This window comes from Ailuropoda melanoleuca, chromosome 14, assembly GCF_002007445.2.
Source record: "Ailuropoda melanoleuca isolate Jingjing chromosome 14, ASM200744v2, whole genome shotgun sequence".
Classification (NCBI taxonomy): domain Eukaryota; kingdom Metazoa; phylum Chordata; class Mammalia; order Carnivora; family Ursidae; genus Ailuropoda; species Ailuropoda melanoleuca.
The window spans coordinates 10,139,731-10,156,632 of NC_048231.1; the positions used below are offsets into that span (position 1 = coordinate 10,139,731).

Genomic DNA, 16,902 nt, shown 5'->3' on the forward strand with positions numbered 1-16,902 from the left:
TCCTTTAGGCCAGCAGAGGCCATAGGGACACTATGACTGTTGTCTAGAGCTGCTGGGGGCACAATTTGTGAAATGAAACAGAGTGGTGCTGCTTGGAAGAAGGAAACGGAAGCCAACATAATGGGGATTAATTAGTTGATTGATGTTGAGATGGTAACAGATTTGCCCCCATACCATTGAGCCAGCCATCTCAGACCTAGCAGGGAAGGTGAGGATGAAGACGCCTTTGTTCAGGTCTGTAGATGCGTGGGGCTGAAGGCTTTGCCGCCATGGGATGTCAACAGCCATAATAATAATAATTTGCACTTATATAGTACCTTTCAACCGGGCACCTCAAAGCGGGTTAGCCACGTTAATTAATTAGAGCCCACAATCCCCCTGGGGAGAGGAGGAGGATGACTAACAGGATTTGTAATTACAGGAGGGAACATTTCCGAATAAAGTATTGTCCACCATATAAAAAGAGTGGGTGTAAAGGAATTGGGGTCTCCAAAGAGTAACTGATTTAGAAATTAAATCATGGAAGGATGGGGAGGCTGGGGGCGGGCATGGGTGTGGGGGTCTGCTCTTGTGTCAGAGGGAGGTCGATGGGCTCAGAATTCACTGACAGGTTCGGATCCAACTGAGAAGCGGAACGTGTATGGCATTAGTGGCATTTGGAAGGTCATTAGTGGCACGACTATTGTGGTGTAAATTCACGTTTCACCAGTATATTGTGTATAGTCCTGCAGAACAAAGAGTGAGATTCATGCAGTATTTAATAAAGGATGAAATGATTTCTTTAGATTTAAAGGCCAAAGCTGGGCCAGTCAATTAGCAAATAAACCAATTGGTGACCCATAGGGTAATTTAGTCGTTTCCAGCAGAACACCCAGCCTACACCCTCCTACTGCCATGAAGTTTCCAACCAAAGCCTCAAGACTGGGTTTAGTGCAAGGCCTGGGGACTTCAGCTCCTTCAAAGGCAGACATCAGATCTTCCCAGCCTTTGGCCTGGGGACCTCTCTTACCCAAGTTGTTAGTGACCCCCAGGCTGCCCTCTATAGAAGCTTTGGACCTGCTCCCCCTCCACAGATTTTTAAATACTTTGGAGGCTACAGTCAGGTCCTATTCTATCTCATGTTTCCTGTCAGTGCCCAGCAGAATGCTGTGCACAAAGTAGGTACGGATCAGTGAAGAGTGAGTGAATGACTAAGTCTTTTAACAACTCAGTATTTGTTGAGCACATGCCAAATGCTGTGGTGCAGCTCACAACAACAGGATATGCGTCCCGTCCTCGAGAACTATATTGTGAGGAATGGAAAAGACTCCTATACTACTAAGTATAATATAAAACAGAATAAAATAAAATGACATGATAGATGTACATCCAAGCCACATGCTGCAAGGGCAAGAATAGGAACATTTATGCAGCTGGAGTGAATCAGGGAAGGTATTCCTGGAGAGCAAACAATGTGTTGGGCATTGGAAGGCAGGAAGGATTTTGGTAGACCTGAAAGAGGTCGGGGAGGCAGACTTTCCAGACTGCGGTCATTTGTCTCTCTCGGAGTGAGATGCATTTTGGGAACTTGTGGTCTTCAGTAGAACATTTGTGAAAACCACGCTGAGCTTTTGTGACTGAATAAATGTACATTTCCTATCAGTTCTTACTACATGAATTGACTAATTTCAAACATCAAGGGACTATTTGAGAAGTTGAGAAAGATGTTTTATTCTCTGCAACTCTTTATTTGGTCTCTCTCCACTTTCACTGCCCACCAAGAAAGAAAAGCTAAACAGTTTGCACATTAAAACAGGGCACTCAGCAGTATCTGAGAAAGGTACAAAGAAGACATCTCCCAATCCCAAATGGCAAGGATTAGATGTCTTCCTCATTGAGCCTGTTTTTTTGACCTAGGAAACCCTAAGGTGATGCTCTGCACCCAGTGACTGACAAATCAATCCCAAGTTCCAACAGGGCTTTTCACCACACACTGCACTGCCAGGATGGGACCTACGTACTGTTTTTGCATCTTGCCAGTATTTATTAAGTGTTGCTGCATGTCTGACACACACTACATATGCATAAGCTTACCTAATCCTAACAATCTCACAAAGTAGGACTTCACATCATTCCTCCTGTGCAGATGAGCAACGAGGCAAAAGTTCAGTCTCTTGCTAGAAAGTGATGGAAGGTAGATTGGAACCCACTCAGTCTTGCTTCTTCCCCTCTCACCCCTCACCCATGTAGTATTTCTGTTCACATCTGTTACAGCTTCTCCTCGTCATCCTCAAGTCACTCAAGTACTCAGCACACTACTGTGCACATACTAGGAACTCCGTGAATATTTTTCTAAGAATCACCAGCAGTACAGTGGTTTGATCTTGCACTGGGAGGAGTGGCTGCAGAAAGTCTGGGCAGCGGTGCTAAGAGTTTAGTAGAGACTCCATCACTACCTCCATCTCTTGCCACCATGATTAAAGATTAGGAGATGTGCTCAGGAAAGTTGCCCCAGGAAATGTCCACAAGAAAGAAGACACAGGTGGTATTCATGAGCTGAGAAGCTGCCAAACTGGTACCTGCCATGAGAGGCTAGTGAGGTATCTTCTATCGACCTCGGATGCTACTCACTGATTTCTTTCTATGAATGTGTGTGCATATACCTTTATCTATCAAAGTCCAACTTTGTTTCCATAATTGTGCTGACCTCCGAGCCACTCTGTTGATGTGTTGCAGTCCTAGTAAGGATTTAGCAGTGATCCCTATCAGCCCACAGAGTAAACATTTCTGAACTAACCCAGGAGTGCTGAATTCTATGCATTGGGTCTTGTATGTTGTATGTTGTGAGCAAGGTTACTACTCGGGGACAGGATTTAAAAGGTTATCTGGCAAAATCAGGATTGCCAAATGAGAACTCTGGAGCTGGGGAATGAGGATTAGCTAAGGGGGAAGCAGGGAATGAAGGCAAGAGGAAGTCCAAAATATCAGATAGATTCTGACATTAAAAGTGTGGTCTTGGAGCCACTTGGGAGTGTCATTTCTTTCTGAGCTTTGGTTTCAATATTGTCACCATCACTTTAGTCCTATGGCTGTGGAAGGGCTTTCTTTATTCTACTACAGAATTCCACTTTTGCTCAAATGGAAGGAGGGGGCCCATTGCAATCCTCAAAATAATATCCTAAGTGTGAGAGAAAGCACACTGCCTACCTCTCTGAATTTCAGTGAGCACAGTGTTCAGATGGAGCACAAGTTCTCCAGAACTCCAAACAGATTTGGGAAGAGAGAAGACCAATCAATAGTGAGCATAAGTCAGGACAGACTTGGTTTTGGTGCCTAAACAAACAACCCCCAAAATCTTAGGGACTTAAAGTCTGCATGTCTGAGAGACTCTCCCGGGATGCTGTCCTCCATATGATGACTCAGTATTCCATTTTAGTATCAACATGTACTTCCACAGTTGCCACAGTAGGGGAAGAGAGAGAAGGGCTGTACACTGGCAATAAGTGCTTCCCCCAAGAATTGACACACATCACTTCTGTTCTCATGGCCAAGTGGTCCTGCATCCACACCCAGCTCCAAGGAGGTGGGAAATACAAACCTCCCCTGCATTTGGAAGGGAAGGAGAACTAGATATTAGTGAACACTTGTAGTGTCTGCCATATAATGCTGTAGCCAGTGAGCTGGCACATACCTCCTTCTTTCATACTCATGCCTTGCACATACCTTTCCCTTGGATCACCCAGTGTATATTGAAGACTGGGGCTAGTGTTGGGGAAAGAAGACCAAATAGTTTTATAGCCCATTTTAGTCCCTAGGCAACCATTTTGAAAGAGAGGAGTAGCCACAGAAAACCAGTTCACTCTGGGTACTTTTCCCTTGGAGCTATCAGACACTAATAACTCTAGGAAAGGATAAGGGGTTAAAGGGAGCCATGGCCTGATTTCAGTAATACATCTAAGATGGAACAACTAATTTTGAGTTGCCCATAACCATCAGGCTGTGTATGAAAATGCTTCTGGAAACGTGCCCTTTCTCCTCCATTCCTCCCCTTATTACCAGACATGATTCAAATTCCCTCTAAGCCCTGTGACTTTTCCAGAAAGCAGCTCTCCCAAAAGAGAGAGAGAGAGAGAGAGAGGAGGGGGAAGAAAAAAAAAAAACTTTCCCTTATTATTCTTCCAATAATGAATTCCTGCTCTGAGTGGGCTGTTTCCATGTGTTTTCAGTCAAGTGCTGATGGCAGCCTTGCCGGGGGACATTTCCAACAGGCTGTGGACATAATAGATGAGGTCTCATATTGACAAGAGCTGCTCTCAGTTTTCCTTCCAGTTTAGCCCTCCTAAGCCCTGAAATTGGAGATGAGAAATGATTCACGAGATCCCACTGGTGAACCAACATGGCTGCCACACCTCTTTGCTCCTTTTAACTAGGTAAAAAGTCATGGTTTAAAGCTTCCTTCTAAGAGATTTGTAGACCTGGATCTTAGTAACTTAAAAAGGACTTGGCTTTCACAGACCAGCCCACTTTTTATAGATGCCAAGACCTCCTTTCTTCAGGATTCAAACATAGTCTTGGCCTACCCTGACATCATAAGAACAAAGGGAAAAATTAGGACACACTATTTCCTGCCTAAAACCTGATCTCAAGTACACATATTGCTTCCAAGTAAGCAATGGCAGTAGCCGTGTTTGCTAAGGGAAACAGCCTACTCCTTCTCCCCAAAACAAATGTCTTCAGATAATTTGGTTTCAGCTTACCTACACAGAACTGGTACAAATTATTAGTTATAGTTGGGCTCTCTTCATTGAGAAAAGTCTCAGTTACTTCGGGTAAAAAAAAAAAAAAAAAAAACACAGGTATTTTTAAGAGTATTAGTGGCCTGGAATTGGAAAGCCTTTAGGAGCAGAGGCAGCCCTGGGGATTTATTTCCTCAGAGTCTCTGAGTCTCTGCTTCCTCTGCATTTCTGCCTGAGGTACTCATGTCCCAGCAGACAGGCCCTATAGATGCAGTTTCTGCTTACTCAAACTTCAGCTTGCATGTGGCTCACCCTGGGCTCTTGAGCTCCTCCTTATATAACTCAGCCTCTCAACTTCAGTTCCCATTGGCTCTTCTCCTTGGTATTCTTAGTTAAAATTCCTAAGAGACGATCTCATTGGCTCAGGCTCGTCTTATTGTTCTGTCTCAGGTAACATCATTGGTCACTAGCCTGCCGGTCTGCTGTGGGCTGAGGGGTGAGCCTCAAGCATGGCTGCCTAAGTTGCAGAAGATGGGGCAAGGCAGCTTCTTTTAGAGGGTTTGTGAGGGGATGAGGACGTGAGGGAACCTAGTGGGCTCTTTGAACCCTTAATGGATTGCTGCAAAGATACTCATTCTCTCTTGCTTCTTCCTCCCCCCATCTCATCACTGTAGGCCTGATCTCCAGCCATACCCTGGGCTCCCATTACTGCTCATCTGCTAACCCCTGATCCAGCATCCTGCTTCTCACCCTGTTGAAGTGCACAATCACGGGGGTTTGGGCTAGTGAGTGGGAAGAGCTCTTAAAATTTATTTGAGAATATAAGAAAGATTGGGGAAGTTGTGGAAGGAGGAATGGAAATAAAACCCTTTCTTAGCTAAAGAAAACCCATTCCCACCATGGGACCCAAGTGCCTTTCCTCTTTCTCCTAATCTTCGGAGCAGTTTCCCGTTCCCCAAAATCAAACATCAGCAGAAGCATGAGAAACTTCCATCAAGGGACCCAGATGGAGCACAGCAGGAAGATAGTCTGGCTCTGCTAATCCCCCAGAGCTTTTTCTGACCCCTACAAGGATCCTTAGTTCCCATCTCAGACTTTGCATTTCCCCAGGCTCCCACCCTCAGGCCTTATAGAACCCTGGTCCCAGAGTCTTGAATATCAAATCCCAAGCAATTTACTTACAAAATATGGTTTGAAAGACAAGTGAAGGAGTCTGTGTAGATAAGGTCTTTGCCAGTTGTGTTCTTCCACTATGCTCAAAGCTCTTCATTGGCAGTTTTCACAGATCTCCCTGATATTTTTAGAGGACTGGTCCTGTGTGGTGTTGCCCTGTTTCATCTGAGTCAGAGAAATTATGCTTTGTCTGAATTCACACATCAAGGAGAGGACTGGGGGAAAATTGAATTATGATACTGGGCTTTGCCTTTATACCTCATCAGCTGGTTAAAAGGCCAACCCCAAACACCTATATTCAAATGTCAGCATCTATATTCCTTTCAGTGGACATGAGGCTAGAAGTGAATTAGAGGCAAGTCGAAACAACCCTGGATTTCCCTGCCCTTTCCTGAGCTCTGGATATGTCAGTGCTGATTAAATCATTCATCAAACCTTGTTCAAACTTTTATCTACTGACTAAAATTGCAGTTTCCCTAGGAGCCTATGATGGCAGGAAAGGCAGTTCTGATGGTGTTTCTAAACCTGCTGCTGTGGGATTCTAGAACTGGTTCCTCTGGATTACTTCCAGATCTCTGCTCATTCCATTTAGGATCTGAGGTTGAAATCTATTGCCGTTGTCTATCCCCTGGGATCTGAAAACCCCATCTGGGGTTTGTCCAGCCTGTCTCTCCAACTCCTCCGTCCAACTCCACAGTCCTTACCACTCTGACAGCTTAAAAGCTGATGCAAAGATGGAGCAGAAGCCAGTTTGGCTTTCTCCCAATCCTCTAGGTCCTTCTGGGGTTAATCAGCAACCACCTATCTTTGTGTTAATAACATAAGCCTCTCTAACCAGAACACCTGGAGGAAACCCATAGGAAGCCTTAAGATGAAGCCAATTTTACAGCAATTATTCTGACCATCACTTTTTAAGCGGGACTCAGACTGTCCAGGAAAAAACCCAGCTTGCTAAAAAACCAGCCAACTAGCTGGACGAACCTGTGGCTCTCAGTGTGCCTTAAGCCACTGTAGGTCTTACTAATGCTTTCCATGTCCACATCTCAGCTGCAGAGACGCTCTGCACTTGGGCAGCATCTCCCTCTTTCAGGTACATGGGGTTTAGTGAAACGTCCTGAGTGCAACTCGCTTGACGGGATTCTTTAGTGGCATCTTCCCACACTCTCCCCTACCCTTCCAGCCCATCCCAATGGTTGTGTTTACACCACTGGAGAAATAGCAGACCTTCTTAACTGGGATTGCTGACGACTTCTCTGAGTAACTAGCCCAAATGTCTTTGGGTCAGGTGATTAGACTTTGCAGAGGAAAAGGGTTGAGGGCTGAGGAGATGGCAGGGTAGGTGGGGGACACATGAAAGATAGTTTCCTGCCGTATTAGTCTTCTAAGGCTGCCATCACAGAACACCACAGAACAGCTTAAAGAACAGAAATTTATTTTCTCACAGTTCTAGAGACTGGAAGGGTAAGATCACGGTGTCAGTCAGTTTGGTTTCTCCCGAGGCCTCTCTTCATGATTTGCGGATGGGCCCCTTCTCACTGTGTCCTCACACGGTCCTTCATATGTGTGCACTCCCAGCATCTCTTCCTCTTCTTATGACACCAGTCCTCTTGGATTAGGATCCTATTCTTATGACCTCATTCAATCCAAATTGCCATCCTTTAGAGGCCCATCTCCAAACACAGTCATATTGGGGGTTAAGACTTCAACCTATGAATTTGGTGGTAGTAGCAGGGCGGGGGGCACAGTTCAGTCCATAACAGCTGCCATAACTTTTCCTCAACAGATCATCTCCCATCCTCTGATGCTGTCCTTCTGAGTGGGAGAAGAATAGATATTGGTCAAGAAATGGTGGATGGGACTCTGTACAGTCAGTTTGAGAATGGCTAAGCTAGGTGGGGAGGGTGGCTGAGATAGGCAGAGTGAAAAGATGGATGTTTGACATGAAGAGATGGTTGGATGGATAGACAGATGGATGAATATATGACTTAGGGAGTGCCACCAGGGCAGACATTACATTCTACTTCTTTGGGGGTGTAGATTTTTACAGTGCAGGAGTTGCAACCTCAAATGCTCATGTTAGGTATCAGGGCTGCAAAAAGAGGCCAGGTGCAATAATAGGGAGTAGTGGGGAATGTGACAAATTGGAAAGAGTGTGCCCTGCCTACAGGGGCCATGTATACTCTGTTCCTGCCAATTACTACTTTGTGGGATGCCAGCTTAATGTTGCCAGTATGTCTGATTTTTCAAGAGAACAAGAAATCTGGATTTTCCCATGAAATCTTTCTTTAAATAAATTTTTAAATTATGGCAATTAATTCAACAATTGTAAAATACTGGATGAGCCAAATCAGCACATTTACAGTCTGAATGAACCCTGGAGGCTGCCAGATTTCCACTCTTGGACTATTGGGAAGATATCCGTAATGTCATCACACGAGGACGTAGGTGTTTCAGAGCTCCAGCTCATGAGTTTGCTGCCTGGGTTCATATTCCAGCCCCGCTTACCAGCTTTGCAATCTTGAGCGAGTTACACATGTGACTCAAGAGTTGTTGTAGTGATGAAATTAGTTAATACATGTAGTCGTCTACAACAATGCCTTCTGCTTTGTAAGAAAGCAGTAACGGAGCCAGCATTATTAGGGAGTGTCACCAAATCTTTTGGTTTACTCATCTGGAAAATGGGGACAACACTTGCCTTACCTATCCCCCCCAAAAAAGAAGAATGTGTGTGAAAGGGCTTACAAAGGTGGGCACATTGCTAAGAAGTACACCACGCACTTCTGTTGTTGGCTGTACCTGTACGTGAGGCTCAGCCTTGCCCAGTGCTGGACTGGGAATCCCTGGGAAGAGGAGGATAGCGTTAACTAGAACCAGTCCTTTTCTCTTCCACGGGTTATTTGGCTGTTTTGCTCTCCTTACCACTTGGTAAGTTTCTCTTTTTTTATTATGAAAAGTTGAGACATTCAGGAAAGTAGAGAAAATAGCATACTAAACACCCAAGTACCCTTATCTAGATTTAATAATTGTTACCATTTGCCATATTCGTTTCATCTTGGTGAGCGTTCGTTTCAGGGCTGGAATGCGGCAGTTCGGAAATGGGAATGTTTGAGGCATTGCGGTACTAAATGGGAGAGATGGGAAAGCATGGGACTTTACCTACCTCAGGGATGCCTTATTTTTGCAAGAAAGGGAGACCCAGTCAGATGCAGATGGTTCCCTTTTTTTTTAATTTTTTTTTATTATATTATGTTAGTCACCATACAGTACATCCCCGGTTTCCGATGAGATGGTTCCCTTTTGGACGGGACCCCTGAAAAGGGATTTATGTGCAGGATCGTTCGTTACGATCGTATGTTGTTACCACCTTAAAGTGATATAAACTGGGACGTGAATTCTTTTATTATTTATAAGGCTTTCATTTATTGTTATTTCTAAGGTTTTAATTTTCTGCAACAGTTCGTGTATTGCTCAGGAAATGGAAAATTAAAAATTTTTAGAGACTTTTCATGTGGAAATGTCTCTGTCATAAAAAATTCAGGAGTTGAAACTGTGGTAGAGCTGAGAGAAGCCCAGTAAAATCTCTGATAAAAAGAAATGCTGGTCACTAAAAATGAAAGGTTTTAGGAGCAGAAACACTCAGATTCAAAGAAAGTATATGCCAATTATAGAGGGCCCTTTCTGTTAAAGCATTTAAAAGAGTCTCTAAGACATATTGCCCCATTTCTCAGCATTAGCTTTTACTGCATTTGAATGCAAAGGCTTCTGCCTGCGGAAAGGATGTCTCACAAATGTGAAAGCAACTAAACTTTGCTTTAAAATTCTATTATTCAGACCCTTCATTAATTTAAGCTGACATTCCTTCTCAATCGGGGCCAATCATCAAAGCTTTATTGTATTGAGAACCTTGAATTCAGCAACAAAGAGTGTGGGTTTGGAAGGACACGCATGGAGGGGGAGAGCAGAGAGCTCCCAAGGCCCAAAGAAGGGAGGGGAGGGGAGGAAGGCAGCAGGAGGGAGGGTGACCGGGAAAGACTGGAGTCCTGAGAGGCAGAGGGTGGGCAGAGGAGTTAGAAAAGCGGTGATGCACTGGGGTGCGGTGGGGGTTGTAGACAGTGGACTTAAGGGGAGAGGGGCTTGGAGAGTCTATGCTGGAAAGCTGCCCCTTGAGCCTCTGCTCATCAACCTGCAACTTTGCCCTCACAAAGCTTTCTCCAGAGTAAGGGTAAGAAAGGGAGACAGGGAATAGAGGAAGAGAAAGCCTTTCCTTTTCTTCCTTCATCCAGGTGCCTCTTGAATCTCCTGTCATGGTACCCTGGCAAGCAACAGGGTGCCTGGCAGGAAGTCTGCCCACCCTGCAGGCCTCGGGTCACTGTCATGTCTGGCCCAGACCTCCAACAGGGCTCTCTCTTCCTTTCTGGCATGATTTATCGTGGGTACACGATGTGTGATGTACTAGGTGGAATGTATTGGGTTCATTGTTAAGGCATAAGGCGGGGAAGGAGCTTTTGAAATGTGAGGACATCACAAACTTTTCTCGAGCATCTATGATTTATAACTAGAGTAAAATAAGATTTGTAAAGGTGACCTCAGGGACAACTGAGTTTTTTAATGTGTGACTTTAATAAATAAAATACTAATTTCAGAAAACCAAGTATAGCTGGGTGGTCTTTTGTCTGCACTGAAACAGTCCTCAAGGACACAAGAGACTCAAGGACACAAGAGACAGTGCCGTGACTGCCAGCCCCTTGTGTCTGGCAACCCATCCGAGACCAAGTCATGGAAGGTGCAGGTCTTCGATCCCCAGCCCACCACATTCCAGCTGTGTGGCGTCAGAGAACCCCTGTGACCTCCCTGAGTCACAATTCCCCAATGTGTAAAATGGGCATAGAAATAATCTGCCCAGTCTTTGCTCCAAGGGGCCATGGGGATGACCATTTAGATGAATGGATGGTTTTCCAGCCTTCGCTGGTCGTTAATGCGATGACCCATTCTGTAGTTGTAAGACTTAAATAAGATGAAGCTTTTCCTCTGCTCAAAACTGAAGTGACTCCCTTCTCACTCAGACTGAAAGCAAAGTCTCTCCACTGTCCCTTAGAGCCCAATGTGCCCACCTGCACCTGCCATCCCATCTCTTGTTGCTCTCCCTTGCTCACCTGCCATGCCCACCCCATTCTCTGTGCTATTCCTCTTATCACCAAACACTCTTCCCCTCACAGACTTTGTACCCTGAACTTTGCAGGAATCTATTCCCTGGACAGTCCCATAGCTGATGCCCTCACCTCCTTTCCCAGATATCGACATGACTCCCTTACCTCGAACTTTTTGCCAAAATGCCCCCTCTCCATGAGACCTGTATTGTTTAAACTGCAGCCCACTTTTCTTACCCCCATTCTGTTCTGCTTTTCCTCTCCCAAAGCACTTATCACCATGCAACATGATAAATAACTCATTATGTTTACCATTCACTGTGTGTCTCCCCTGCTACAATATAAGCTCTGGGGGCCAGGCATCTCTGATTTGCTCGCTGAATGCCTGAAGCAGCAGAACAGTGTCACGCACATCAAGGACACTCAATAAATAGGTTGGATTTTTCTTAGAGGTCCAGGATACAAAACCAATCAAAGACTGCTCTAGTTGAGGGGAATATGAATTCAAAATCTCTCCTACCATCCCTGCAGGCTCTCCATGAAATACCTCTTGCTCCAAGGAACAAATTTGAACACTGCTGACATTTGTTCTGATATGTAAAGCCAGTTTTGAAGCTACAAAGTGCTGTGTAATGTCAAGCCCAATGGACTGGCAAAACCGTCTGTACACAGCAGGTGCCTAGTTGGTAGAGTGGAAGGAGGTGGACGGGCAAAGATCCCAGGACTGGATCCTTGTTGTCATTCAGGTCTCAGCTCCACTGTCACCACTCAACAAAACCTTGCCTGTCTGCCCTCTCTTCATTCCACACAGCATGACTGTAACAATTTTAGGCTGGAGAACATTGCTAAGGACTTTGTTGAGCAGCTGTTATGTGCTAGGCAGTGTCTGCACCCAGTTCACTACATAAGTGATCTCGTGAATCTGTCAGCCCTTTCACCATTGTCTCTCCAGTATCTGATACCAGGCCTGGCACATATAAGGTGCTCAATAAATGCTCACTTGTTTCCCTAACAACGCTCTGAGGCAGGTACCATTAACCCCATCTAACAAATGGGGGACCAAAGTTCAGGTTAGGTAGTTTGTTTAATGTCAAACAACTAGTGAGTGGCGGAGCAAAGATTTCAGTTCTACTCAGACAAACTCCAGTCACTCTGGTTCTGAAAGAGAATTCAGATTAGACCAGCCCCCTGGGCTTCCTTCAAGCAGACCTGTCTCCTGGCCACACCAGGAGATGAGAGAAGGGGTATTTCTTTTCTTCCTGGCTTTCTCTTCTCCACCTGGGCTCACCTTCTCCCTTCATTCAGTTATCACCTGGAGGGCTCTTCTGCCACCTTTTGATGAATGGGCCTGCCATTCCCACCCTCCCTGGCTGAGTAACCCGAGTCAGCAGTTCATCTCGAATCACAAATCAAATTCTGAAAGACATTGTGCAATTTTATGCTCAAACTCTCTCTAGAATTCAGATTCTTTGGGAAGGTCATTTGCTGATGAGCAGAATGATGGATTCATCAAGTCTCTCCCTTTAAGAAATCTCTGGATGTATCTGCTGGTTCCCCACCCCCCCGCCTCCTCCCAAACTTGCCCTAGTTAGTTCATTTAATATAGCTAGAATTCCCCCAGGATCCCCACGTAGTTTTCACTCTGGCCACTTAACTAAGGAAGAGCTCCAATCATGTTGTCTCTTTACATAAACAGAAATCATTTATAACCGGCATGTCCATTGTGCCTTCCATATACCCACTCCTGGCTGTGATTTTCTTTCTTAGTCCTTCTTGGCATATGCCAGCTATTTACACCACACAGGGGCAAAGCAACTTAGTGTATGCCCAGAACTATCTTATCTGAGAAGCAGCCTCTGAATCCCAAGCTCCCAGAATATTAGCCCCAGGGGGAGGCATCTCCATAAATCCGATGTTTTATGCCAGATTAAAATTTCTCTTGGAAGCTTTTGGATTTATTTCAGAGTTGCCTCTAGAGACAATGATGAACTATAGATGTCATGCAGGTTTTCCTTTTCCGGGTGCTTTTTATTTCATCTAGAACCAACAGTGACCTTTAGAATCTGCTACTCCCTCTCAGATACTCTTTCTGTAGGGTTTATGTTCAAAGACTCTAGGTCGGAGAAGCTCAGGGTTGAGTTGAGTGTCAATAATGACCAATTGAGTTGAGTGTCAAAAATGACAGCATTGCTCTATTAGTAAAAGGCTGGCTTGGTTCCCCAATTGCGTGGGACTGCCCTGTGTCCTGGAGGACATTTATCCTTCCTGCCTCATCCACAGAACGTGAGGTGTGTCCCCCAGTGCCTGGAAGAACCAGAAGTGCCTGTAGCAATATTCCAAGTACCCCAGATTGAAAGCACCAGTGACTATATCTTGAAAGATGGTGAACTGGGGGCAGATGCCATTAAGTTCCGCCATTGGTGAGGGGGTGAGCCTATCCCCAGGGGCTTCTCCCCTTCCAGTGCAAGTGGCTTCCTACTCTTCTTGCCTTCAATGTCCTTTGTTTGCTTTCAAATCTGGCCTTGATAAATATTATTTTATTTTTATTTTTTAAAGATTTTATTTATTTATTTGACAGAGAGAGCACAAGCAGGGGGAGCTGGAGAGGGAGAAGCAGTCTCCCTGCTGAGCAGGGAGCCTGATATGGGGCTTGATCCCAAGCCCCTGGGATCATGACCTGAGCCAAAGGCAGAGGCTTAACCAACTGAGCCACCCAGGTGCCCGAAAATATAATTTTTAACTGATTTCTCCCATATAAAACTGGGCAGTAGGAGGGAGAGGATGAATTATCCTCCTAAGAAGGGTTCTGTTCTCTGGAATGACTTTGGACTCTTTGTCAAGTTCATGATTGAGAGAGTTCACTAGATGTGAGTTCCCAAGCCCAGCAATCAGAGTTTGGGATAAAAGAGACAGAAATCGGAACAGAAACACATGGAATCACCAGGACCAAAACACTGGGCTGCGACCCATGTGTCTTCCCCCCGAACTGCATCTCACATCAGTCCTGAGTTCTGCTTCTCTCCTGCCCCACAATTTCTAGAAATACTAACAGCTTCTGCAAGGTGAATGGCCAGAGTCAGGATCTTCTGGTAGGTAGGGATTCTGTTAACTCCCCAGACCCTGCAAGAGCGTGACTATCCATAAGGAACCATCCTCCAGAGAGGCAGTCAGATGGATCCGTGTGTTCGCTCTTGTCCTGCTTCTAACTTCTCTCTCTCTGCCACTGTTAAGCGCACATGCCACCGCCCCAGCCCCCGGGCTGTCCGGTGCAGCCCTGCCTCCGCCCGGCCGCCGTCTTGCTGGGGCAGCGCTCTGTGCAGCTTCAGCACATCCTGTTTGTTCAGTCCCCTTTGTCTCCCACTGGAGCAACAGGGAGAAAGGATTCCTCTGAGCCCCTTGGATTTGGGCTTTGAAATCAGATCCTGGCACACCTGATTACACTCAATAGCTGGAAATGGTAAGGATGTCCGATGGGCAGAGGGCTCTTGTTTTAAGCTCTGCACACCAGGAAGGCAGGGGCTGGGTCTCCTCCTCGGGGCTGCACTGGAGGGGGCAGGATGCTCTGGCAGGAAAAGCAAACAGTGTAGCTGAAGGGAAATTCACTTGAAAAAGAACTTGGGGCAGTGTCCATCACGGGGCGTGTAAGCTGTCCCTGAGGACACAAAATGGGGCTTAGATGCGTTCCTCTCTCCTCACACTTCCCTAGATGGGAAACATTCAGTTCCAGTAACCGCACGCCCCAGGGCTGGGAGGGTCAAGCTCTCTGTCCTGCTTTTTCTGTAGAGGTGTTGCCTCGGAGACCTTGGCAAAGGGAGTAACAAAACAGCAGCTTACGTGCCAGCGCAGGGGGAAACTCAGAAGCTCCTTGGCTTGCGAGGGCTCCTCAGCCTCCCAGTACCAGGAGCTTTCCCACAGAGATGGAAAAGTCATTGAGACAATCTCACACATGCAAAAAGGCATAAAGAGCTTCCTTGCACCAACACCCAGCCTAAGAAATGAAAGGTCACCAACTCAGCGAAAGCCTCCGGGGTCCTCCCTAAACCCATCCTCTTCGCCGCCTCTCCAGGGACAGCCTCTCAGTCACTCCAGGTCTTTCCTACACGTTCCAGAGATGCGTGCGGCCTTCTTCATGGGAACCACAGGCCGTCTTCCCCAGATACGCCACTGCTGAGCTTACTTGTCTGTGATGCGGGTCCCCCCTTCCTTCAACTCTGGGCTCAAATGTTGCCAACCCCAGGGGGGCTTTCCCTATCACCTCAGGCACTGATTCCGGGTGCTCCATGGCCCTCGGACTGAGCATGCACACTACAGCCATGATGCCCCCAGTGTGTGCACCCCACTTCCAAACGGTGCTGCAAATGCAGTCAGGACAGGCACTGGGCCCCTCTGACTACTCCAGCCAGTGGCCTGGCCCATTGCCTGGCTCCCAGCAGGCCCCGTGGAGTGAGTGAGGGAGCAAGTGCCTGGGATGAATGACAGCTCAGTTATCAGACTTCCCACGTTCTATCCTATTAACATGGGGCAGTCCCCATGGCCCCAGTTCCTTTGATAAGGGTTTTTTGCCTCAAAGTCCCAAATCCTCTGTTCTGGGAGCACAAAACAAGAAGGTCTCTTCCTATTCCTAAAAATGAAGTTGGAACAAATACAGTGGGACCATGAACTTTCTTCCGCCATAATTTCAACAAATAATAGTTTCAAAGAGAACCCTGGGTGGGCTTCACAGAGGCCTTGAACCTCTTTTTCTAGGTATCTTATCACTTGTGTTCTTCGTCTTCTCCTAGCCTGTAGAAATTCTTAAAGACGGAGAAATGTATAAACCTATTAATCTTGCTTAGAAAATCCACTTTACCGCCACAGAAACAAAATATTGGGAAACAACAGTCTGGCTGTTAAGGTGTTCTCACCCACACCCATTGTTCTCTGCTCAAACATTTGGTTGCTGCTGTGTAGACTCAGCTTTAGTCATGGAATTTTAGAGGATGTGCCTCAGAAGTGGGATCAGGAGCAAGCTTGACAGTAATCTGCCCCGTAAGCCGATTTGGTGCTCCGGCGCCGAGATCGGGCCCCAGGTGTGCCCCGGAAGGAAGGACATCTGAAATGAGCGTGAGACCAGGGGCTGCGACGTGTGTGTGGAGCACAAAGGTTAGATTCTCTTTTACTCTTTTTTTTTTTTACATTTGAAATTTTTATCAAGGTGAAATTCACCTAGCACAAAACATGTTAAAGTAAACAATTCAGAGCAATTTGTACATTCACAATGTTATGCAACCACCACCAATATCTAGCATTTTAATCACCCCAAAAGGAAACCCCACAGGCATTAGTCAGGGCTCCCCAAACCCCGCCCCACCTTAGCTCCTAGAAACTACCAGTCTGCACTCTGTCGCTACGGATTTACCTATTCTGGGTATTTCAGGTAAATAAAAACATACAGTATGTGACCTTTTGTGTCTGGCTTCTTTCACTAGCATATTTCTGAGGTCCGTCCATCTTGTAGCATTTCAGTACTTCATTCCTTTCCTGGCTGAGTAACATTCCATTATATGGATACACTGCATTTCGCTTATCCATTCATCCAGGGGTGGGTATTTGGGCTGTTGGCACCTTGTGACTATTGTGAATAGTGCTGCTCTGAACTTGCACGCACATGTATCTGAGTAACTGTTTTCAGTTCTTCGGGGTATTTACACAGAAGTAGAATTGCTGGGTCATAGAGTAAATCTATGTTTAACTTTCTGAGGGGCTGCCATGCCGTTTTCCTCAATGGCTGAACGATTTTACATTCCCACGAGCAATGTACAAGCACAGGTCAGATTCTATTCTTATGGGAGTCACAACCATCCCCTTCTCAAAACTGTAGGGTCATA

At 45.9% G+C, this 16,902-nt stretch overlaps 1 protein-coding gene across 9 annotated transcripts in view; it reads left to right on the top strand.

Moving 5' to 3' along the window:
- The window catches only part of RAD51B (RAD51 paralog B), a 623,368-nt gene that overhangs the window by 554,312 nt on the left and 52,154 nt on the right, over positions 1 to 16,902 (top strand). For 4 of the 9 annotated variants that reach the window (XM_019797260.2, XM_034643370.1, XM_019797263.2 and 1 more), the window contains one exon: positions 9 to 13,623. The exons of the other annotated variants lie outside the window; for them this stretch is intronic. The gene's annotated coding sequence lies outside the window, so the exon portion shown is untranslated. Of the gene's footprint in view, positions 1 to 8; positions 13,624 to 16,902 lie in introns of those variants that run through there. 9 annotated transcript variants of the gene reach the window in all.